This window comes from Pocillopora damicornis, chromosome 10 (genome assembly GCF_964200805.1).
Source record: "Pocillopora damicornis chromosome 10, jaPocDami1.2, whole genome shotgun sequence".
Lineage (NCBI taxonomy): Eukaryota > Metazoa > Cnidaria > Anthozoa > Scleractinia > Pocilloporidae > Pocillopora > Pocillopora damicornis.
The window spans coordinates 3,616,479-3,641,946 of record NC_142679.1 but is presented as its reverse complement, the minus strand read 5'-3'; the positions used below and the strand labels follow the sequence as shown (position 1 = coordinate 3,641,946).

At 38.0% G+C, this 25,468-nt stretch overlaps 2 long non-coding RNA genes across 9 annotated transcripts in view; one reads left to right on the top strand and one right to left on the bottom strand.

Moving 5' to 3' along the window:
- Positions 1–19,081, bottom strand: part of LOC113684726 (uncharacterized) — a 44,885-nt gene extending 25,804 nt beyond the window's left edge. For 2 of the 6 annotated variants that reach the window (XR_016180416.1, XR_016180412.1), the window contains exons 1-2: positions 16,179–16,394; positions 5,807–5,874 (exon numbers count right to left, since the gene is read on the bottom strand). This is a non-coding gene — a long non-coding RNA (uncharacterized LOC113684726). Of the gene's footprint in view, positions 1–5,806; positions 5,894–10,492; positions 10,707–16,178; positions 16,395–18,839 lie in introns of those variants that run through there. The other 4 variants (XR_016180414.1, XR_016180415.1, XR_016180411.1 and 1 more) reach the window with 4 other exon arrangements.
- On the top strand, positions 922–20,411 carry LOC113684669 (uncharacterized). 3 transcript variants are annotated; one of them, XR_016180407.1, is made up of 9 exons: positions 922–1,120; positions 1,390–1,635; positions 2,461–2,692; positions 4,973–5,001; positions 5,832–5,880; positions 6,178–6,209; positions 7,293–7,476; positions 8,582–8,650; positions 19,989–20,411. It is a non-coding gene; the product is annotated as an uncharacterized LOC113684669 (long non-coding RNA). The 3 variants fall into 3 exon arrangements; XR_016180406.1 differs by lacking the exon at positions 19,989–20,411 and having other exon boundaries at positions 8,582–9,235; XR_016180408.1 differs by lacking the exon at positions 19,989–20,411 and having other exon boundaries at positions 930–1,114; positions 8,582–9,235.
- The last annotated feature ends 5,057 nt before the right edge of the window (positions 20,412–25,468 follow it).

Below are 25,468 nucleotides of genomic sequence, written 5' to 3'. Positions count from 1 at the left end.
CAATTTCTTAAAAAAGGGTTAATTTCTTGAAAGTTTAACCTGAAGAATAAAAGTGCTGCAAGACTCAGGATCATACCTGACAACCCATTTCACTCATAAAGCCCTAGCAAGTCTGCAACGGAAGCACAAGTTCTTGCCCTTTTGGAGACGCTGGCATTCCTTTGTTATGCTGAGAAAAACATTCACGTCACAGGAGACACTGAGTCATCGACGAAAAATATTACTTTAGTGAAGGAGGTCAGGCTCATAAAGTTTCACTGCGTAAACAACGCTACGCTTGCAGGTTTCACTTCTGCTGCAAACACATAATTCTTGAAAAGGATTTGTGCCAGGGAAAATTCCCGAAAACGTTTACAGTTGCCACTAGATATCTTTCTTTTGTTTTTCTGTACTCTTCAATCAGTCTCTGTTTGTTATCATGCCTACGATACGCTCCGATAAACCCGACTTGAAAACATGAAAATCGTATCTTATTAACATATGACAGTTCATGTCATATCTGCATATATAAACATCAAAATAAAGGGCTTTTTTTGTCAACAATTCTCTTCTAGTCTTGATTAACGGATGTTGATGGTCGAACTGCCCGAAGAGCAGTACGTCTAAGCTGACTTTCACATTTTTATTATAAAATACATGTTGAAGATTCTAGATCTCGCTTTAACAAAGACAGTCACCCACTCATTGTTAAATTGTCCCACAATAAATAGTTTCAGTTTCCGAATGAAGTCATCAAAAATACAAAATACTTGGGCAACCCACCGTATTTAAAACGTCATATACTTTCACCTACAATTTACTCCCCTTGTGAAAAAGGAACTTCATCGAATGTTATGTAAAAACCACCTTCACGTGCTTAAAAGATCATCTTAAATTTGGTCCTTAATTGACGTAATAAACAAGTTCGACAAAAACCTGCCCAGACTTGCACATTCCAAATATATCCCCGTTGGGCTTTTTCCCTAGTTAAAGCAGGGGAAAAAATCCCCGTCTAAAAGATTTAAGAAACTTGCACGAAATCATTTTCTCCATTAGAACTCTAAGGAGACAAGTTCTGCAGTGAGGAGTGCGCTTTAAACTGCATTCGAACGAGTGCAGCGACAATGGGACGGAGGTACAGGTCTGTAGGTCTGCGGACAACATCACACTACCATTCCTACTCAAAATATTTAAATTACAGTGCTACACTGTACATGTAAATTGAACTACAAGCAAATTGTCTATTCTCACTTAAACACAACGTATTCACGACATATGAAACTAAACAAGGCTTTGTATTGGTTTAGAAGTTAAGAGAAATGAGATAAAGTCTCTAAAGATACACAGAATTTTCTCCGTGTGACGCAATGAGTAACTCTGAAGTAAATCCATGTCATACGTGCTCTACAGAAACCAAGCACCGCCAAGTCAGTATAAGGTGGCATGGGCGAGGAAACTACAAATACAGACCTAACTATAGACATGATGGACGCATTCTTTCAGTGAAATCGCTACTAAATGAAAGAGGGATGTTTTGGGAGATTGATGGCATATGTGCGTTTTCAATATCAATATCTCAGACTTATCACCGAATTTCTTCACGATGTTTTGCTTGCATATGCCATATACTGCATGGAAGCACAATGGATAGCCAAAGTAAGTCTATTTTCGCCTTGTTTGTCTTTCAAGTAGTAACTCAATCGTCGGTGTAGCCTACGTGTAGCCGTACCCTCCCCCCTAAGCAGAAACGGAGTAACGTTTCTCCTGGGGGGGGGGGGGGAGGGGAAGAAAGGGTACTGCTACGCTATCGTTAGTCCTAACAACAAAGCAACAAATCGTAATTGTAAATCAGTTTCGTTGCCGTTCCAAAATGATCAGTCGTTGGTGGTGAACCTCAATCGCTTGTGCTGTTTCACCAATAGGACTTCAATTTTGAATGCGCTAATTATGAATCGCTGGTGTTCTGAGACAGATCGATAGTACTAAATATCAATCGTAGTTTTCAGTATCAATCGACAGTGTTTGACCTTCATCACTGGTGTTGTTTTTAAAATACAGCCATCGTAACAATGTCGATTGCCAGTGTTGCAACCGATCGTTCGTAATAAGTATAAATCGCCACCGTAAAACGTCAATTGTTAGTGCTAATATCGGTTTTTTATTGATTCTACCTCTCCATGGGGATTACGGAGGCAATCAAAATAATTGTACCCCAAGCGGCACAAAGCAAACTTAAAAAAAGAAACTAAACGCAAACCTAAAATTAATTGACACACACGACCACGCTTCTACCAAGCCAAGCCAGTGCATGATTTCTTGCTTCCTAATTGATCATTTCATTTCCACTTGATCCTTTAGAAGAGTTCCTATTTTCCTCTCATCCTCAGCTATTGTACGCTATCGTGTAACACAGAGGCCAACAATGACTTTCCGTACTTAAAACATCACGGTGATTGTACATATATTTCTTGGGTTTTGCAGCATTGCTTGGCACACTTTGCTTCAGAACCTGGCATAGCTCCAAAAGTAAAGGTGAAAGAAATATGGATACCATAGAGATACCCCAATTCCGGTGGATGGGTACGGGTGAATTACCGGTAACCGTACCCGTGAAATGTGGCGAGGGGATCAACTAAAGTAACCCGGACTAAACGCAAGAGGATTGGAAACATCTCCTTTACTTCTTGATAAACATGGCGGATGCCAAGGCCAGGTTTGTAGTCTCATTTTCTAACCGTATTTGTTCGTACTTTTCTTCAATTTGCTCAGTTGTTTTTCGCTGAACAGGATTTCATATATTTTGCTCCTTCTTTATAAAAATAAAAAAGAATCGGTTTTGGCTGAGCTTAGTATAAATAAGTATGTACACAAAAACTATACCCTCGATTTCTCAGTCGAGCACAATTGTTCCGCTGCCCATGGCTGTAAAGATAAGCTCCAAATTCTTGGAAACTACCCTTTAAAAACATACTAATGGCTAATAAGCTTGATAAGGTTCACAAAGTGGCTAGTACAATTTTGTCCGCTAAAAGAATTTTTCGGCTATGAACAAGTCTCCGCACTTCGTCGCTTTCAATGATCAAACAGTTGGTTTTCGGTCAATTTTTCTTTTTGATTAGACTTAACTTGGTACAAACATATACTACACAACACAAACTGACCATTTAGCTCATTTTACTATTCCGCATCGTTTGCTGGTCTGCTCTGCTTCCCCGTCATTCCCGTGAGTAACCACGCGTAGACGGCTAGGTTACCCGGTAGTAAGATGATGTCACTATCAAATATGGACAAACATGGCGCCCTACCACTACTACTCCTCACTTGAGTCTTCTTTTGGTTTATTACGCGCTGCTCATCCAATAGTAAAAAAAAATTAAATGGCAGCCAAAACAAAATTTTCACACCTGTCCGCAAGTTTCACAAAGCAAAATTTGAACACATTTACGGCCGTTTTGATAACTTCAATGGACTGTGACTTGGATTTCTGTAAAAACTGTCCATCAAATCTCAGCCAATCATGTGTGGACCCTAACACGAGGTTCCAAAAGTTAGTCAGTCACATAGTAAACCGCTCAAGCAAAAGCCACTTTTGCACACAAACCAACCTCAAGCTTAATTCATTCGCAGCTAAGGTAAGAAAATTTCCTATTTTATCCATCCATTCGCTAGTAGTTCGCGAATCTTGCAGCCTTACGACCCGTGCGAGGAAGAATGCCAAGGGGAAAGTAAGGAAGTACGGTCTTCCTATAACGAGAAGAGTTAGAGGTGTTTAGCGCTGTTTATGTTTCTGCAAAACGTTAAGAGAAATATTGTACACTATGAGCAATGAGTAGTTAAAGGTGGGTTAAAACCCATTAACATCGCGCAGACTTGCTCTATACCGTATAAGAGCGCAGCCGAGAGAATATTTAGATGTTCAATTCATCCTTATCGAATTTCGCCAAACCGCCATTACTAGTACTTGAACAGTTAAGGAAATCGAAGCAACAATTAAGAGACTTAAGTATTGAATCACAACACATATACCATGTTTGAGAAATTTGCTTATTTGTACGTTCAGAGAATATATCGAATCAAAGTATTGACGCGGTATTGCTAACGTATACACAAGCAAGATTTCATGCCGCAATAAATCCCTGGAATAGCAGAATGGCGTGGAATAACGTGTCATTTGAACTCATTAAACACGACTCGATCCCGACAAGCTAGTGAAAATTCAAAGTATTAAGAAGGCAGTGAAAACGAGAATACCACCGGTTTTGTTCCAACGACAACACAGCAAAATGAGTGACGAACCCAGTAGCGTAGACGATATCCTTGGAACAATGGATAAAGGCGATATAAAAATTTGCATATTGACGTAATTAACCCTGTTTTATTTTGTGTGTGTGATGCTGTAGAACTATCAAAGGAGCAAAGTCAATGGCCAACGCTGACAGAAATGTTTACGCGAGTGCCAAATGTGTACCAAATTTGGAGAAAATAAAATAGAATTATAAGTGGTCCTACAAAAACATCGCAGTAAATCCTACATACAGGTCTCATTTAAGAAATAGGTTCATTCTTTCATACCGAAAAGATCAAACCATATCAAACGTATTCGTAACAGCATAGAGGTGGGACCTGCACACCTTCATACAGGGCCTCAAGAGTAATCGAAATGCCTGAAAATCAAACATTGCCCATGTGCAAGGTTGAGGTCAAATCTTTCATGAAAGCCCTTGATTTCAAGACAAGCAACGTTGAAATGTAGTAGATACCTGTGACCGAAGCAATCACTTAAATGACACGCATGTAAATTCTCATATTGGCAGCAGAAGTAAACTGAAAATTAAATTGGTATTATTTTTACATGCATCACTTCACAAAGTTTTGATATTTTAATCAAAGCCTAACTTCCTTTCACCTCATTGCTGTGGGGAGTTTAATCACCTTACTTTTATATTATGTCCAGATATGGCGACTTACATTCTATTTTGTATTTTTTTTCCAGTTCCAAAGCAGGTTTATGGGCTCATATTCGTAAGTTATTGACTCTTCTATACTTTTATGTATTCCACATGCTCAAATACATAATTGTGTAACCCAAGGGGTTTTCCCCTTGTAATAAATGATTGTTCTTTCATTTTGAGATGTACCTTTAAATCGTTACTTGAGATGACTATATACTGTAGGTTGTAAATGAACAAGCCTTAAGGTTAACATAAAAAACATTGATTTTTCCCTGTTTGTCCAAGTAGAATTTTTTAAAGTGAGAACTGTATTAACCCTTCAACTCCCAAGATCTGATTGTGAATTCTCCCCTCTAGCTGCTACACATTTCTGTAAATTAGTTTTGAGAATTTGTTGTAAGATCAAGATAACTTTGACCTGCTAAGTGTGAGACTATTCTCATTACCTGTTTGCTTGTTAATGTAAGGATATTATGGGAGTCAAAGGGTTGAGCAAGCCCCTCATGATGTAGACACCTTTACCAATTAACAATCTAATCCCAATTTTTACACCCTTGTTCACTGAAAATTAACCAAGATTTGACACTTACATCAAGCTGATACAGACATACCGAGGGAATTCCTCAACAACTTTAAGTTTAAGTTTAACGTATGAGTAGACTATTGGACTATGATTGACACCAACAAACAAGGACACTACTTCACTGTTACACCTATACATGTGTACATGACCAATTACTGTGGTGACTAGAGGTTTTTAATCACCATTAAGTCACTATGTACATACTTGTGTATTAAGTTTCAATGAATATTCATTGTTCACGCCCATCACCTAGGACATTACACTAGACGCAGGCCATAGCAAATACACTTACCTATTTCTTGTTTATTTCATTATAGAGAAGATATGGCATTCAGCTTGTCTCAAATTCAGATACAGGATCTAGGGGTAAGAAAAAAACCTGTGACTAGATAAATCATCGTGCAGTATTTTCCAGAAAAAAGAAGCCAGCTTAAAATTCAGTGTCCTCCCTAACTAACAGACTACTTCTCTTATCCCTTCCTAGGCCAAATTTTCAATATGATCCCATTTAAAGTAGCTGTCTGTCATCTGGTTTTCAATCTGTCGAACTTGCAGAAAAATGAGTGCAAATATTGACACTATTGAGTAACACACATTTCCCCAACTAACAAAGAGAGTATACTAATTATTTTGTACAACTCAATAATAATTTCCTTTACACAGACAACTGCTGATACACCAAATATCCACCCAAGGTAAACGATCAGAATTACTGTCATAATCATGTCAGAATACAGCATCTTGTGCATTGCATGTCTACTTTAATTATCATACTGTACATGTGTATACTTGGAAACACCAGCTATTCTTAAAGAAAAAGAGGATTTTAAGAATATTTACATCACTCATTATCCAATACCAGTTATGCCTATGTGGCTCATTATCATTAGTTCACTATGAATTCTTGGAAGCACCAATTTTAATGTTTGAAACTGAGGATACTAGGAATGTCTACATTGCTGATTATCCTGAACCAATTATGAACATGTGATTTGTTATTAAAGCCAAATAGATTTCTTTGCAGGTGATTGGCTAGATGAACACTTAATTGTAGAGCTTAACTTAAGACAATATAAGGCTGTAAATACAGTGTGTAGATTCATACTGTATCATGGCTTCCCTCTCCTCAGATTACTAAGACACCCTTTATATCTCAAAACTCGCTAAACTTTGCAAAAGAACCAGAGAGGTTGACTTGGAAATGACAAGTTTCCAAAGTGTTGAAAAATAAAGTGCAGTTAACCATAATTGTAATTCTTTGAAAAATTTGAATATTTTCCCTCCAAGTGACACACTGCTAAAGATCAAAATTTTGATTTCTTGTACATCTCTACCATAAACTGTCAACACTTTTTAAAGAACAAACAATCCATGTACATATCAAATAGAACAATGCACATTATACTTGTGGGAGTACCCTTGGTCTCTTGGGCCTTTTTTTCTAATTAAACCGAAAAGTAAATTAGACAGGGTGTGTTTATCTACATGTATACAAGCAAATCATATGTAACAATTACCTAGCCTAATTCCAGCAAACTTGTTCGAGTTGATTCTTATTGATTAATTAAACACATTGTTTCATGGTGAGCAAAATAACATAATTGGGAATGCACATGAAACTGTTGAATACTACTGTATATCTAGTTCAGATAGAGAAACAAGAGTCTAAAAGTAGATTTTGCAAAGAAAATAACACTAGGAGTCACGATTCCAACTTAAGCATTTTAGATGGAAGATCAAAATCACTGCCCTCATACTCATTTTGTGGCAATATGCAGGCAACCCATGCAGGAAACCCCTGACAACATGCCAGCAAATCATGGTAACATGCAAGGAATTCATGACAATATGCAAGGAATTCATGGCAATTTGCAAACAATTCATGGCAATGTACAAGCCATCCATGGCCATATGGAAGCAATACATGCATACAACTGGCATATGCATCTATTTGATGGAATGGTAAGTACCACATAACATTGGTTAGCCAACAGAATATTTACAAGTATTTTGAGCATGTTGAATGATAAATACACAAAGGAGAAAACTGACCTCCACATTAACTAAATTTAGCAACTACTGTGTTGAATTTTGAATGTACAAGGATCATGTTTTCTCCTCTTATATTAGGTGGTACATAAATTTTCTGAGGATTATTTGCATTTACATATTTCCTGTTTAAAACTGAAGTTTGAGAGTAGAGTGTCCTTTAAACTTTCTTCTGCAAACTTCTATAAAATTCAGAAATAAAATTGAAATGGAAAAGATGAAATTATAAAAATAACCACATTCATGTAAAGTACATGCATCTTTGCAAAATATAGTCCTTATACAAATGCCTGCTATTTTCCATCTGTTGATATATACCACTGGTTTCGACAGTGTAAACAGTAAAAATCACCTAAAAGAATAGATTTGTCCAGATTAAATGAACACCAAACTCACTTTAATGACTGAATAAGGCAATCTCCATCCAAAAGAAAAAAAACAATACAAGATTGCATTAGTTATGCTTCACAAATGTAACTCAAGTCAAGACTTGGCCACTGCATTTATTCTGTTTGTAGTACCCTGGATACTTCTTAAATTTATGGAACTTGAGAAGGGGCACTTATTTAAGGAGAGCCTTTATTAGAGACTTGGCTGTTATTAAATTTTTCTCACTAATCAGAAATTGGTTCGGTCATTTTGAAACAATACTTCTCCTGTGCACTTTACTTTTTCATGGGGTTTGGGGTGCTTATTCACAGCTGGGTGCCTATTAACTTTTCCTACCTACAGGGTGCACACTTAATCAAGGTGGGCACCTTCTAGAGGTTGCATGCTTAATATAATTAATACATTTCCTTTGCTTCAGGCTGTTTTTTTTAATCGGAGTACATAACGGCTCACCTTATTTTACATTTTGACAATCAATGGAAAATTGCATTACTTCTCAAAAGTCATACCAACTTGCATGATTAAAGGCTATTTTTAGGCAACAAGGTGTTGTACCTGTCAAGGTACAAATATTGCTATAAAATACTTCTTTATACCCAATATTAGTTTTTTCTTTAACTTAAAACAGGGAGGTGAAGAACTGTAAAAGATCCTGCCTCATCGAAGACTGTTGCATAATAACTTGCAAGACACTCAGGTTAGTTAGTGCAGATGATAAAATTTACAAACTTAAAGGTATATGTATGTATGCACATTCAAGAGTGACTGGTTAAACTGAAACAGCCTTGTTTAAGCATTTGTCAATGGAAGAAAACAAGAGTTGAGTGAAATGGAGAAAGTTCACATGAACATTAGAATATTTCTCAGACTCTTTATTTTCATTCTTTTCATTTTTCAATCACATAGTAAATTTTCAACAACATATACAAATGTCAAATGTATCTGTCATTCCCACAAAATCTGTGAAGCTTTTGTATCAGTATCATTTCAAGGAAACAAGCTGTTTACATGCATCATGTGGTTGATAAAAAAGCAAGGCTTAGCTTTACGCCAAACATAATTGATACCCATGGGCATTGCCACTTATATTAGCAGAGGAAAGATGATAAAGTTGATTGAAGAATGTAGAACAATGTAGTACAATGACACTGAATGTAAAGTTTCTCTACTTAAGGTGATTCTTCAGAAAAAGAAAATTACAGAACAAATTTTTTAAAAATTGCCTCTAATGTTCCTTACCAATGTCTGTTTTGAAATATACAATAAAAGAGATAAGTCACCATGCTTGTTTATGATACATGATGGGCCAAAATTACCCCATTTTCAAATAATTTTTTTTGATTTCCCCAATTCAAAGGGGATAAATTGTACACCAAAATTATGCAAAAAAAAAATGTCATTATGCTTGTTCAACAGCTTAAGACTATTGTCACTATTTTTCTTGTCCTTGGATCGAAAAAACAATACTCTGTTCTCGGAATGCACACGCACTCATTCCCCTAGTTACATGAGTTTTAAGCGCAATACAGGATGCACAGTGCAAAACTGAGGAATCACTCTATCATAAAAATCCAATGTCTCCATTTATCAGTTCTGTTATAGATCACAAATGTCAAAAGGTGGTACAAAAAAGGGGGGGGAAGCACAAGGTGTCAGCCAAGTGTGTCCCTAATATTCTTCCCACAGTTTGACCTCTCCTATGATCTATTCTTATCCAACTGATCTTAGTAATGTAAAAATAACATGTCAATCAAGTACAGTAAAATTCAACTTATTATGTTAAACTATACTGATAATTATCTCTCACAAGAGACAGAGACATACTACTATATCAACAACAACCATGATAGTTTTAGATTAGCCTTCAGCCCTTACAGTGATTATGCTTTCCTTCAAAAATGTTTTAAAAGACGTGTTGATCACTTTGGTTAGAGAGACAAATGAATTTTTAAATCGTTTCTCTAGCGATAATGAGTCACAAATTAAACGATTGTGAATCGCAAAGTATAGACTGATGTATTGGCAAGGCTACTAAAAATATGGAGACTACTTATAGATTTAAGCGCACTTGTTTAAAATAACCTATGCACTTCAGCAAATGGTACATTCTGCAATTGCTCCAAGTTTTTAAATTCAAATAGTTTTTCGTTCGTGTTTCAAGCGTGATGTTAAACCGTCAAGTTAACCGTCGCGTATCACAGACCGTGTCGAAGTGAAATGTAGAAATGGAAGTCATACTTCTCCATAACCAGACAAGTAGTTAGTACTTGTATGCCCACACCGGTTTGGTTCAAACGTGACGACCATTTTCGAAAATGATCTTACCGCCCTTTTCGCAGCTGTTCTAAGCGCACGAATATGTATCTGTGATTTATCGAAAGCGTAAGCAGTTGGTTTCAAAGTGAGCATGCAATAAACAGATGTAAGTGAAGGAAACAATGATTTTCTCGACGGTCTTTACCATAAGATTAAAAATGAAGGAAAAGAAACTGTAGGAAAACTGGAAGCTAGTTGAAGACGTAATCTGTCGTTCTCTTACCTCTTATACCGAGTAAAATAACCGAAACTCGCTTTATAACACCGTTTTCCAGCAAACGCACCTTCAAGGTTCATGCTCAAATTTCGTCCATGCGCATTGAGACCCGCAGACTGGGAACCAGCGCTGCTCACAAGGTCGGGATTAGAAGGTCACATGATCCACAGCGACCTGGCCAAACATACCGAAATATTCAGTCACGCATGCCACCTTCGGACTAGTTGAAAAAAAAAATGCCCGAGTCTAACCAGTCAAAGAATGATAATTGCTTCTGGTGAACAAAAGACTAGATAGGTTTGCATGCGTGTAATCCCTCTCCGATCTGACTAAGACAAAACCAGAACGCCTTGAATGAAGAATGGAAAACGAGGAATGGGAAAATGAGGAATGGGAAAATGAGGAATGGGAAAATGAGGAATGGGAAAATGAGGAATGGGAAAATGAGGAATGGGGAATAGGGAATAGGGAATGGGGAATGGGGAATAGGAAATGGGGAATGAGGAATGAGGAATGAGGAATGAGGAATGGAGAGTGAGGAATGAGAAATGGAGAGTGAGGAATAGGAGATGGGGAATGGGGAATGGGAAAATAAAATGAAAAATTGAAAATTTTTTTTCAAAATTTTTTTTTTAAGATTTACTGTTTATAATGAGGAACATATATTTTTCATCGATATCCGCGTTCTCTTTCAAAAACGTTCAGTGGCAAAATATCCTCGGATATTCCCCCGGTTTTAAAAGAGGAATATTTGTTAATGTGAGGCGTTTAGACAAGTCGCGAGCGAGCAAATATTTGATGGATTATAATCGAGGATATGTCCTATGCAATATTCCCTAATTTCAAGATCTACGTCCATTACGATAAGTCTTCGTTTAAAGTCAATTTAAGGAGAGAGAGCGTTTTGTGGTTGTTGTAAAAGAGGGAAACATGTTTGTTTGTTCATAAAATCGTACTGGAGAACACTGAAAAGTGAACATCCCACACATTAAACAGTTAACTTTTTGTAAACACTTTTTTTACTGTAATTTGCAAAAACATTTGAAGGATAATAAACCAAATAGCCTCCATTTTACGAAAAATAAAATGAAAAACGAACTTTTTTGTCACAAATATCCATCTGTGAGTTCGGATTGTCGTACGGAGTTGATAGTGACTTGGACTCTGAAAAATTCAATTGGGCTAACTCCTTTTAAAAGTACAATTTATTAATAAAACACTCAAATAGCCCCTTCACCAATTTCAGAAAATTTGATTCAACCTATCACTTGTTCATGAAACGAATAAAATTTGTTTTTGCAACATTCTTTAGCTGTCATGTATCACTTCTTTTTTATCATCAATTTACTCCGTTCCTTAAATTTTGCCTATCAACATTTTTTGGACGAAAGCGTGGATATCGATGAAGGCCACAGAATTAATTTTTATTCGCATGATAAACATAAAATTTCCAAAAAATTCATTTCCCATTTTCAGTTTCCCATTTCATTTTTCCCATTTTCCATTCCCATTTATTCATTCCCACTCCCCATTCCCCATTACTTATTCCCCATTCCCTTTTCCCAATTTTCCATTCCCTATTCCCTATTCCCTATTCCCTATTCCCTATTCTCTATTTCCTATTCCCCATTCCCTATTCCCCATTCCCCATACCCTATTCTCCATTCACTATTTTCCAATTCCCATTCTTCATTCCCAGGAGCCCATAATGGGCTCCTGTAATTCCCTATTCTCGTTTTCTATTCCCATTCTCCGTTTCTTAGTCTCCATTGTCCATTCATCCTTCTTCATTTCTCACTTTCCATTTCCCATTTCCCATTCCCCCCTTAAGTAAAATCTCTCACAAAGCCCATTGTTTGCACCTCTAGGTTCTATGCTCGTTCAAATGAGCTGTCCATGAAAACTGTAGGTTTATTTCTCTCTTCGTTTATGAATTGCGATCTTGATCACTGAAATAACATGCATGCTGAAAGATTCCTTGGACGCAATTTTATCATACGTGTCGCGCATGCCTCTTACATATAGAGGATATGAAATAACAACTATGCCACGGGTTAGAAACTTATCAAAGGTAGAAGTTTTAGGGCAAGCCAATCTCTGTTGTTCCTTAGTGAAGAAATACGGCGAGGACTGGAACAGAGACGCGGAAACCGAATTCAACAAAAGCTTGTTATCAAAAACTACAGTTGTGAATATCTTCAATGTATCAGCTGGTAAAACGATGCGGGTGTCGCGCCAAAACGGACAGCACAAAAAAAAATAGACAGTCAAAGACTGCATGTGGCTACTAATGTGGCACAATTTTCATAGCATTGAAAAGAACTAGAGGTTGTATAATAACGCTAGAAGGTAGTGTTGCAAAAGATTTGTCTCATATACTAAACAGAAAACCTGCCGCATATTTATGAGTACCCTGTTCTACAAGAGAAAGGTGATTCAAGCTTCGAAGCTTCCATGATGCGCAGATCACATCTATTGAAATATTTTCAGGAAAAAGTGCTGATTTATATTATGTGTCGGTGGATGCTACTGTCAAATTGTTTTGAGATGTTTATCGTCTTTTGTAGTGTCACGGAAAGACCTGAAAAAAATCACATATTTGGAACTACATAATTTTCTGTTTTAAACAGTAAAAGGCTCTCTCTCCGAAGAAAAAATTTCCCAAAGTTTCATGATGCGCCGATCACACCTATAAGGATATTTCTGCAAGGAAAACTTGTCTTTTTAATAGCGAGCAATCCTGAAATGATTGTGAGATGTTTATAGTCTTCTGTTGTTTTTCGTAGCGTCACGGCAAGAACTGAAGAACAATGTGCTAGTGTCTATATGCCAGAAATCACAAATCACTTTTTCTTTACTTACAGAAACGTAAAAAACCGGCGGGAATTTAGTATGGAGAGCGTAGCACCGTACACAAAAAAGGGTTAGCCATGTCGAAACTCGAACAAGCCCCCGCCACCAAAGTCGATCGTCCGAACAATCGCCATTTGAGGCGTTTACTGGCTGTTACTTCGCTTGTTCATGTCTGAGAAGCATTTCGGAGCAAAATTTAAAATACGGGTGCGTATCAGTTCATTGAATTGGCTTAAAGACATTCTGAATTTTCATTTAGTTCATACAGTAATCTTAGACATGTCAGTATTCCAATGACCTAGAAGCATTTTTGTGACATTAAGTGGCAAAGTCAAGTGACTGTACTTGACTTACTTGCCTCGATTTTGCGTAAGTATAGTCCAAATATAAGTATCCATGAGCACTTGCGAGCAGCTCTGAATACATTGTGCATACACGAGTACCAATAACCTACTGCGTCACGGGATCGGAGCTTAAAGGAATTAAAGGGAGTTCTGAGTTTATGGAAGAATCTGTCAATTTTCCACTTAAACTAAGCTACTCACTTGGAGACTGCGATATGCTTGACGAGCTACACATCGAATTCGAAGGATTTTAAGTAAGCTGGAAATTTCATAACTATTTAAAAATAAACGTTTACTCTCTACCTTAAAACAGCTTGCGAGAGCAATGTATTAAGTTTAAAGTTTTCAAATCAAGTTCTTTACTAGTCTGTCTGCTTTAATACCGTAACAGTTCCCATACAAAGTTTCAATTCGGTCTGTTCGAAAACAACACAAGCATTTTGCCGTTTTAACCTTCAAACTGTGCGAATCGCTAAATGTCATCTCTCGGTAATACACTTTACATCTTGTATAGGAAGATACGCTTAGATACGAAAATTCGTTGCTCGGGGTGTCTACTATGATAGAAAGAGACTCAGTTTAAGAAGACAAACAAAATCGACAATCTTGTGATTTTAGAGCATGTGGGAGAAGGATCTAGCGTGATTATATTACGTTTTAAGTTTAACGAAAACTTCTCCTAGTTTGGACAAGTATGGGCATGTTCATTAATTCATTCATTAATTTCCTTGCGTAATTTTATTAGAATGACACCTGAATTTAAAATAATGACGTAAAACTTTGACAATAGCGAATTGGAAGTCAAGTATTATGATGGCGGACAGTTTGAAATTGCCAAGCACTTCTGAAAGGGCCGAAAAAAGGCTCCGTGTAAAAGTCCATTACAGACCCAGTACTTGCTCACAGGGACAAAAAGCAGAAAAAAGCCATAGCTTCTAAAAAATAAGGCTCTATTTATATCCGTAGTTTTATTTGCATGATTTCACGCCCGAAAGCATGACCCTCCTACCAAATCCTAACGAACAAATAAAACAAATAAATAAGTTCATTTAAGTGATTCTATCTTGACAAGCGGGGAGCGTTTCTTGTCATTCTTACGAAACCTAGTATCAGCATATTCGCGGAAACCGGCGAAGTTCAGCAAACGGTAAATTTGGCATCGGAGGTATCTATTGGATAATGAGGTATCTAAGAGAGGAACGGAAGGCTGAAACAACTGGCATGAAACTCTTGGCTTTCAGTTTCATTGCATATATGAACCCCCGTGATAAGGCAATGAAATGACAATGAAATAATTATTTGGCCGTATGAACGCCTTGTACCAAAGGTAAAGCAAAGAGTGTGATTATTTCTTCAAAACTTTTAGAATAGCATAATTTAGCATCTTACAGGCTCTTAGACTATGATCGCGTGACTTCAACTAATTTTTCGTTACTAAATAATAATAATGATTAAAACACTCTGAGAATGTAAATGTTGTCTACGACACTAGCGTTCTGTCACCCTTTGGTCATATGAATTGTTGCGGTTTCTCTTTCCCTCATAAGTGGAACTTAAAGCGGAAGACTAAGACAAAAGTGATGGTCTCACCCACATATTCGATTGAAGTAAAGCATGAACGAGACACCCACGAAGTCAAAGGGCGCTGATGTAAGGAAATTACGTAGATCAAATGATATTCTGTACTCACGATCTCACTGAGACCGAAAAATTCACTTTCTAGATCGTTATACCCATACCTGCCCTTATACAAGAAACGTAGCCGATAACACAGTGTATATGTGTTTCATGTTGTACTAATCAAGTGAATTTAGTTAAAGAACACTTTATCTGCCTCCCATAGCACACCAAGTTAGCCAAAAGCTGTTAAATTGTGTTCAGACATTCCACTATAGCCACCGAGCGTTCGCGTTCTATATCAGGTCATAAAAGTTCCTCTTACGTACGAAAGGAAAGCTGAACAGAAACATCCGAGAAACCGTTCAGAAGCAAAGAAGGCAAAACGGTTTAAGGTCGTATCGTATGGACAACTTAGATATGTTCAGTAATTTACATGTAGAGAACTTGGAGATGTTTATTCACGTTTAACTACAGTCATGGAAGGCTGTGAAAAGACGTATTCCCCCTTATCATGGTATACATCGCTACGAAATTATTTCATATAGAGTTCTAGTCAAAAACTTTAACCCTTTGTGCTTAAGAGAGTCGAAAAATGATCATAAAAAACGAATGATTGAGGCTCGGTAAGCAAGCAAGATATACTGTTTTGCTTCTTGACTAAAGATAGGTCCCTCAGGTTTTGTCATTACACTGGGAAACACTAAAAATAAGAGATACACTAGTAAAAATCCCAAGATAGCCAAGGACGATTGAGATATCTCCCGATAAAATGCGCCATATAATACACAAAGTGGCATATAGGCTACATATAATTATATATATATATATATGGCTGAAAGGACGATGCACCAGTGTAAATCGACCATCAAACTTACCATTTCTTCGTGGGTTCTCGTCAGTTACATGCATGTATATCAGCACGATGGTAAACGCACATGGTACGCACATTTTTGCTTACGCCAGCACTTTTTACTGCTCAAATATGTTCGATCTAAAATGGGGTTGAATACAACACATGTACGGTGCCACTGCATTCGATTGAGATGCGAGACAAGTTGGAAGTAGCCAATAGGTGACGACAATCTTAAAGTGTCACGTGCTACTTGAATTGTGTACCTAACTTACGTCACGAACTTGTGGCACGGTTTGAATCTGATTAGTTGATAGAGAAACGTGAATTTTCTAGACCAATTACATATAAAAATCTAATGCTTTTCGTTTTCGAACCTCAATGAATTTGCACTCATTAAAGTTATATGTTTCTAGTGCGGGTGAGCTGTAATATAAAAAAAGTGCAGAAAAGAAGGCTTGAAAAAGTTCATGCCTCGACAAAATCTCATATCCTGGTTAGTCGCTAAAAAAAACTAGGCTAAAGAGGCACATGTTAGGAAAAAGGCAACAGTGCTGACGGATTTCTTTCATTCCGCGTAAAGGAATATGTCACAAATGGGAAATATGACTGAAACAGTTCGTATTTTGACCTTTGCATGGAGGCCTGAATTTTTCTTTAAATTTCTATAAATTTCTAGAATTGCAACTCACTCGTAAGAACCATAACGTTACTCAGTACCATCCACAAATCAAAACGTGCCTCCTTTTGTATTAACTATTTGCACAATGTATACATATTTCAATGTCGCCATAGAATACGATAAGTCCGATGGCCGATGGGTCACTGATGTAACTGTGGTAACATGACTTGTTTCATACTTAATCAGCGTCTTGTTTTCTCAAATTTGCTGTGATACTTGAGTCCAAGTTGGTTGAACTATAACTATTGGGAATTTTGAAAATGTAGTTGATTTGTGGCCTAATCGTCCGGGCGCCGAGTTGTCCTGAAAAGGACCGTTGTCGGCGCGGTGACTGACGGTTCGACAGACTCAGCGGAAGTTTTCATCAGTGGAATCAACTTCCGCTCAGGTTGCCAAAACGTCAGTCACAGTCAACGACAGCTGTTCTTTTCAAATTATTTACACCAGGACGTTCAGACCACATGATCAGCTGTTTCCTCCGGGTTCAAACCGTTCACCTTACTGTTGAATATATGGTAGACAAAATATCACATGAACTACTTCTACATTTCCTGAGTTTCAGAAAGTTTAACGTTTCACTCGCCTTCAAATCTGAGAACGTTCAAGGTCATTAATAGTTGGTGGGGCTGAAAAACGTGCGAGAATGTCACAGAGTTGACCAAAGTTGCTCTCGGAAATCAGAGGATAATTAAGAAGTTTTTCGATTGTGGATTTTTCGAGAACGAACAATTTTCGGAATGTTCAACTATGGTGTTCAAAAGCTAAGTTGTGTTTCGTTGCTGAGAGATCTTAAGTAAAACATCTAAGCTTATTATCCAGCGTCCTGCCTACGTCCTACACTGTGCGGAAAACCTCGCCCATTTCAAATTAAAGCTTTGAAAAATCCCGCCATTTATTTCTAGTCCTGTTATTGCTTCCTTGCATTTGTTCGCAAAAGATATCCGGGCGTTTTAATTTTTCTCGCTTGTGCTAAAAAATTCCAAAATTGACTCCCATTCGCTAAGATTTTCTAGCATGGTGGGAAATTAAAACTACCTGTCCAAACGACGGGTGTAACCATATTCAGGAGTCTGTATAAGACGTAAACGGTGGCTTAATATGTTGGCCTTGCTGCACCTTGCGGCGCGGCGCGTTGACGTTTATTGGTTCTTTTTACTTTGCCTCGTCCACTGTCGTTTATCCCTACATAAAAAGAGAAAGCGCCAATGTAATTTTAAAAAAAATTGTCGAATGGATTTTGACCTGTCATCTCCAAAAATAGTTCTGCTTAACAAGGTTTGATTCTCACATGATTCTCACAGCAAGATCCGTTTAGTCAAATTTGTTCAATGTAATAAGAAATAAAGGGGGTAAGTTTCTAGAGAAATTGTGGTGCTGCGTCGGTGGGAGAGTATGAAAAGATAATTTGTTTTTATCAACTGACTTGATAATGTAAATTGGCCTCCGTAAAGAGGTTCTGAGCCGATGTCTTGAGCGTTAGCCCCTTGTCAGAGTGAATGACGAAGGATTAAAGCTCGAAATGTCAGCTTTTAAACCATTTACGGTGGCCAATTTACATTATCAACTCACTTTATATAACCAGATTATCTTACATTATGAAACAGCCTAGTCTCAGCAATGAATGCGCTTCAACTTATGAATAGGCAATTTTTGAGAAATTTCAAGGAGTCTCATGTAAAGAATAATCCCAAGAGTGAAACCTGTGCTAAAACATGTTAAATTCTTGGAAAAATATAGGAATTTAGATGGGTGGTAATCGTGCTCATACGAAAGGGATACAGTGCCATTACTACTACGAATAATCACATGAACAACAACGACTGTCTCGTTCAAACATGGCGTTTGTTACAGTTTCCTTAGGGCTCTTAGCAGTATGCGCTTGGCTCGAGCATTATGTTTTAGCAGTGATTGGTATAACTGTAGATGTATTATTACACAGTCACATGAAGCTAACCAAATACACATTCAATTTACTTCAACACGAGTCTATCAATGTTTTTTTACCTCAAGGAAGAGCTGTTACCTGTCGATGTTTTCGCTCTCTGCTCCTGAAAATAACTTTCCCACTGATCAGACTGACGGCATAGGATGTCACTTTGTGCTTGCAGACCGAGTAAAATGCTCAAGAATTCCTTTCCCATGATTTCTTTATCACCCTCACCGATTCAAAGGAGTGAATCTCGCTTTGCTAAATTATTATCAACCAGCATGGCGCACCTGTAAATGGAACACAATGAAAAAGATCTTAATCAATCTGGGGGACTGGGAACCAAAACATCACATTCCAAATACAGCTCACCTATTTTTAGCGTCAAAATGCATCTCCTTGAATATACAAAAAGTAAAGATATAAGTTGAAAAATTAAAAAAAAAAAAAAAAAACCAGGGAACAAAACTTTTTTATGGGTGGCGACGAACAGGTTACAAAAAGTGATATTAAGTGTTGCAATGACGTCGGTCCTTTAGATACACATCCGCCATCAGACCAACACTGGCTTTTTTACGAGTGGTTTTGCGCGATATGAAAACTAACCGCCGGGGAGGGTTCCGGATAAAATAAATAAGCCCTTTTCTAGTTTACTAGTATGTGGCGAGACAAAAACTTGAGTGGGTCTTCCTTTCCGGTACCAAGCTATTCCCTGAGGGTGGGTTCAGGAAACGAAAACCGCTCTGGTACCCCTCACGTTATTAATTTTCAAAGCTTCAGCGAAGGGGGGAGGCTTGTTGGAAGGGGGGGGGATAAAAGAGAGGAATGTACGAAATAAGGGGCAAGGAGGGAGGGGCTGGGTTTATAAAAGAGCAGGGCTTAAAAAACGTGAAGCTCTGGACGGGGTTTACGAAAGAAGGAAGCTCGTTAGAAAGGACAAAGGTTGTAAAAGTGTCAACGCTAACATTTACATCAGTACACGTCGGAATTGAAGTTCAGAGAAAGATTTAGATTAGGGCACGACTTATGCATGAAGCGAGATTTAGATAAAATACCTTTGCCCTATCGATCGTGTAGTTCGATCGTTTGGATGAGAACAGTCTTGAAAAGGACTGCGGTTGGTGAGAGTGAGTGACGTTTTGACAACCCGAGCAGAAGTATTTTACCAATGTCAAGTTCAAGGTTGCTTGTTGAAGGATTGTGATGGATTTTGTTCTTTTTGTCAGCTGTGATATATCGTGTTGTCATGGGCTGCAAGACTCAAGTGGCTTCTTCATCATTTCAGCATCAGGACACCGTGCTGGATGTGCAGCTGGCCCGGATGTTATTTATTAATAGGAGTTTAACTTCGTTCCTTGAGGTTGTTTTAACTGGTTTAAGTGAAGGCTTTCTCTGTTTCACATGAGGAAAACCTATGGGGAAACTGGTGTTCCTTGAGTTATCGGGGAGGCTGAAGCTGATTCGTGCGGTCTCCTCTCTTCTATGCGGCAAAGCATCTCCTAACACGAAGAAGTTCTGTATGCATTAAAGTGTGATTACTTTTAGGATCATAGAGGAAAATAAAACGATATTTAGATTGTCATATTTACTAGTAGAAGATTTGCAGATATTTCCGTCAGTGTGCACATGAATAAAGGAAATTAAACAGATTGTGTACAAAAAACGTCCTCTTTCCCTACAACCTAATGACACCTTTGCCGTTTAATCGGTTTTGCAGGCCATCACTACTTTTCGATAGAATGTTAAATTGTTTTTTCACGCAAAATAGTTGTTCGTCTTAAATATTACAACAGCTTAACGAAAAACTGAGAGTTGAACGAGATATTAATAATGGTAATTGAACTGAGCCGGAATGCAAGTGGGTCTGGAATCATTTGCGCGAGTTCAAAATCTAACGAGCGCGCAGTATGATTTCAGAACAAAATTGCGCGACACGAACTTCAATTACCACTTCAGTTATTACATTCATTTTGAAATCGCAAAATTTAGTCTCACTGATACAGCCTCCTTAAGTCTTCACACACACATTTTATTGATCTAATACTGAACTAACTTGTAAAAGTTTCAAAAATTGTCTGTTTTTCCTGCGATTTGATTGGTCACTTTAAACAAGCATTGAAATCTGATTGGTTGTCGTGTTTTAGGAGAGCTTTCTCATTGGCTAGGAAAAACGTGCAATTTAGAGGAACAATTAGAGCGATTCGTGAATAAATCGCACCAACGTGAGCCAATCACCTTGCTAGGATCATCAGTGATTTTAAAATGGATGAAATAAAGAGAATTAAATAACGTGCAGACAATCTAATTGGCTCATCTCAAAGAGGATTCAACCCGAGGTGCATGAGTTACTATATCAACAATCGCAGAACAAGTTTAACTCTAAGCGACGAGAAGCTAACACAAGATACGAGGTGAGAATTAAACTCAAAGTGCGTACGATACATATTAACAATCAGTGTAGGATTAAACCATAGCGCGCGGAAAACTAGTGCAGCTATCGAAGAGAGGAGTAAATTCAGCGTGCGCACGGTACTAACGTTCGGTAACAATGGCAAAGAGCTAAGATTAAAATCAGTTGTGTGATATAAAAACGTAACAACATCAAAGAGAATCAGATGTTGCAGGGTGTTGCGCGCGTTTGGCCAGCTCCTTAACAACATCTCACAACACGATCCAGTAATATTGTAAGATATTGCGTTGAAATGTTGGCGACTTTGGCCGGCCCCTAAGAAACGCAGAAGGGATCAGAGTCAAATGCACGAGATAATAACGTAAAAAACGCAATGGAGAGCAAACACAAAGTATACGAGATACCAACAACAGAATCGAAAAGAGAATTAGATTCAAAATGCGTACCTTACGTAATGAAAATCGAAGTAGGATTAAAATCATGATACGCGAAACACTTGAGCAGCAAACGAAGAGGGGAATAAATTCAACATACTCGAGATACTACGGTAACAATCGCACAGAGCCGGAATTAATCTCAAGGTGCGTTACATGATAATGGAACGATCTCAAAGAGGATCAAACACAAATTCCGCGGGAAACCAACTCAACAGTCTCAAAGTGCACGAGATGTTAACGTAACAATCGCAGAAAGGAGAAACTAACGTTATAATCGAAGAGAGGATGGAAATCAAAGTACGTGAGACACTCAGACTCTAAGTGTGCAAGACACTAAGACAACAATCCCAGACAATGTCACACTCAAAGTCTGCGGGATGTTTGCTTAACGACGTAGAGAAGATCAAACAAAAATTGTGCGAGATACTTTCTAAACAACTGAAGAGAAAATAACAGCGAGACACTTAAGTGACAATTGGAGAGAAGGTCAAATACAAATTAAAGGTCAAACACGAAGCGAGCAAAATGCTCAATCATCGCGGAGAAGATTTAACACAGAACGCGCGAAATGCTTACTTAACAATCGCAGAGAAGACGAAATTGGAAGTGTGCGAGACATTAACGTAACAATCGCAGAGACCAATAAACCCACAATGTTTTTGACTCCGACGTAACGATCGCAGAAACGATCAAACATAATGTGCGCGATATACTAATGATCACAACTGCAGAGAGAGTAAAAGTCCAAGAGCACGGGAAAACAACGTGAGAATCGCAAAAAGGATCAAACTAGATCTGCAAGAAAAACTTACGTAACAAGTACAAAGAGGATCAAACTAAAACTGTACGAGACACTAAGTAAACGTAGAAATCGCAGAGAGGATAAAACTCAAAGTGCACGAGACACTACCATAACAATCGCATTGAAGATCAAACACGAAGTGAGCGCGACACTAAAGTAACAATCGCAGAGAGGATCAAACACAAAGTGCACGAGACACTGACATAACAATCACAGTGAGGATCAAACACAAAGTGCACGAGACACTACTATGACAATCGCACTGAAGATCAAACACGAAGTGAGCGAGACACTAACGTAACAATCGCAGAGAGGATCAAACTCAAAGTACACGAGACACTACCATAACAATCGCATTGAAGATCAAACACGAAGTGAGCGAGACACTAACGTAAAAATCGCAGAGAGGATCAAACACAAAGTGCACGAGACACTGACATAACAATCACAGTGAGGATCAAACTCAAAGCGCACGAGACACTACTATGACAAGCGCATTGAAGATCAAACACGAAGTGAGTCAGACACTAACGTAACAATCGCAGAGAGGATCAAACACAAAGTGCAAGAGACACTGACATAACAATCACAGTGAGGATCAAATTCAAAGTGCGCGAGACACTACTATGACGATCGCATTGAAGATCAAACACGAAGTGAGTCAGACACTAACGTAACAATCACAGAGAGGATCAAACACAAAGTGCACGAGACACTGACATAACAATCACAGTGAGGATCAAACTCAAAGTGCACGAGACACTACTATGACAATCGCATTGAAGATCAAACACGAAGTGAGTGAGACACTAACGTAACAATCGCAGAGAGGATCAAACAAAAAGTGCACGAGACACTGACATAGCAATCGCAGTGAGGATCAAACACAAAGCGCACGAGACACTACTATGACAATCGCATTGAAGATCAAACACGAAGTGAGCGAGACATTAACGTAACAATCGCAGAGCGGATCAAACTCAAAGTGCATGAGACACTGACATAACAATCACAGCGAGGATCAAACACAAAGTGCGCGAGACACTACTATGACAATCGCATCGAAGATCAAACACGAAATGAGCGAGACACTTACGTAACAATCGCAAAGCGGATCAAACTCAAAGCGCACGAGACACTGACATAATAACCACAGCGAGGATCAAACACAAAGTGCGCGAGATGCCTACTAGTACTTAACAATCACAAAGACGATCAAACTGAAAGAGCGCAAGATACTAAAGTAACAAGCGCAGAGAGAATCAAACTCATAGTGCGCGAGACAGTAACGTAAAAATTGTAGAGAAGAACAAAACCAAAGTGTACGAGAAAATTACAAGAAAACTTAGAGAAGGTGGATCTCAAAATACACGAGATAGTGACGTAACAATTGCAGAGATGATCAAACTCGAAGTGCGCAGAATATTAACGTATCAACCGTAGAGGCGATCAAAGTTAAAATGCGTTAGATTCTTACGTAACCATTGCACAGAAGATCAATCTCAAAAAAGTACCCGAGATATTATAAAAATCACAAAGGAGATGAAACACAAATTTCACGAGATACTAACGTAACAATTGAAGAGGGAATTAAACTCAAAGTAGACACGAGGAAAAAAACCATTGTTGCATTCATAGACATCTCAGACGATATTAGTCGAATGGGCGTGCTAGATTTATTCAAGGAATTTTTTTTTGAAGTACCTTCACCCTAAAATAGTAAAATAAAAACAAATAGATCTACCTCACCTTAAAAACGACCGATTAAAGTTTAAAGGGGCTATGCCACGCTGAGTTTGTGCACTGAGTTCTTCTAGTTTCACACCTGTAGGTGTCAAATCGCTATTGTTCGTTATCGTGTTTACCAAGAAGCAGTGCGCGCAGCGGTAAAAGTTTACGGCTCAAGGGAATTTGGTCACAAACTGTTGAATGTGATGCGAGATAATTACAATTCAACATTTCTTTAACTGGCCAAAATATACTTGCATTAATAGAGATTTGTAAAGGAAAAAGTCCTTCTTCCATATTTTGTTCTTCTCACTTCCTTGCCTCTACGCAAGAAAAGTCCACGCTGTAGCTGGCAACTAAAATTATCTTTCATGCTTTCAAGTTTGCAACACCAAAGGAAGACTTGAAGACATAAATCGTAGAATCTACGAATCAGTAACATATTAAACCCAAAAAAACACCAAATAAATAGTCTCAATAATGCGATCGCAACATTCCATGATTTAACGGGCTGTTTGAAACTCGACGTGAATGGCTACGTACGGATCGTGGGTGTCACTGGTTTCTCGATTCTTACCACACGTGCGAGAGTCGTGACGTAGCTCCCTTAATTCAAACAGAGAAAGAGAGAGATTAGTCTTTCTCCTGTATGTCCTTTGCCGTTGAGAAGATACGGGAGATTAGTAACGAGGTTGAAGGGTTCTTTTGTCAAGTCAGGAAAAAACTCAGTATTAGAGGGTGCTCACATTTTTATCATAAGCATTGTCAATCACAATACACGATCGATGAATACAGAATATATAAATTATCGAGTGCCAAAAAAACAGCATTTCTGAGAAATCAATGCTTATTTGACATTCATAACAAAGGGAAAAGGTTCTACATAATTTTCTTTAGGATTTGATGCCGTGAAACAAAGTAAACCATTTCCAAATGTTCTAACTGGATGACCAAAACTTTTGTGAGAGGTTAAACATAAAAAAATATCACTTATTGTTTTCTGCAGCCTTTTGTGCGAGATATAAAATGTAAGAATGCACAGGATTTTGTTTTGTAAGCCCGAAACCATAGCGCTACGTAGACTCCGGCGTTTTCACCGAATTCACCTGTCAATTTCACTTAATCCAACGGATGTGAAGCGGACAAATTTGTAGAGGATGATTTCGCATAGATACCACCGTCCAAACTCGGAGTCCCAAATTCAGTTGTAAAATTCATCAATCTAAAATGCAAAGAGGAGAGAGATTCATTCCTTAAGGTCAAACACTTTTTTGAGGCATGATCCAGTGCCTAGAGGTTGCTTAGCGATAAAAATGGGAATAAAATTGT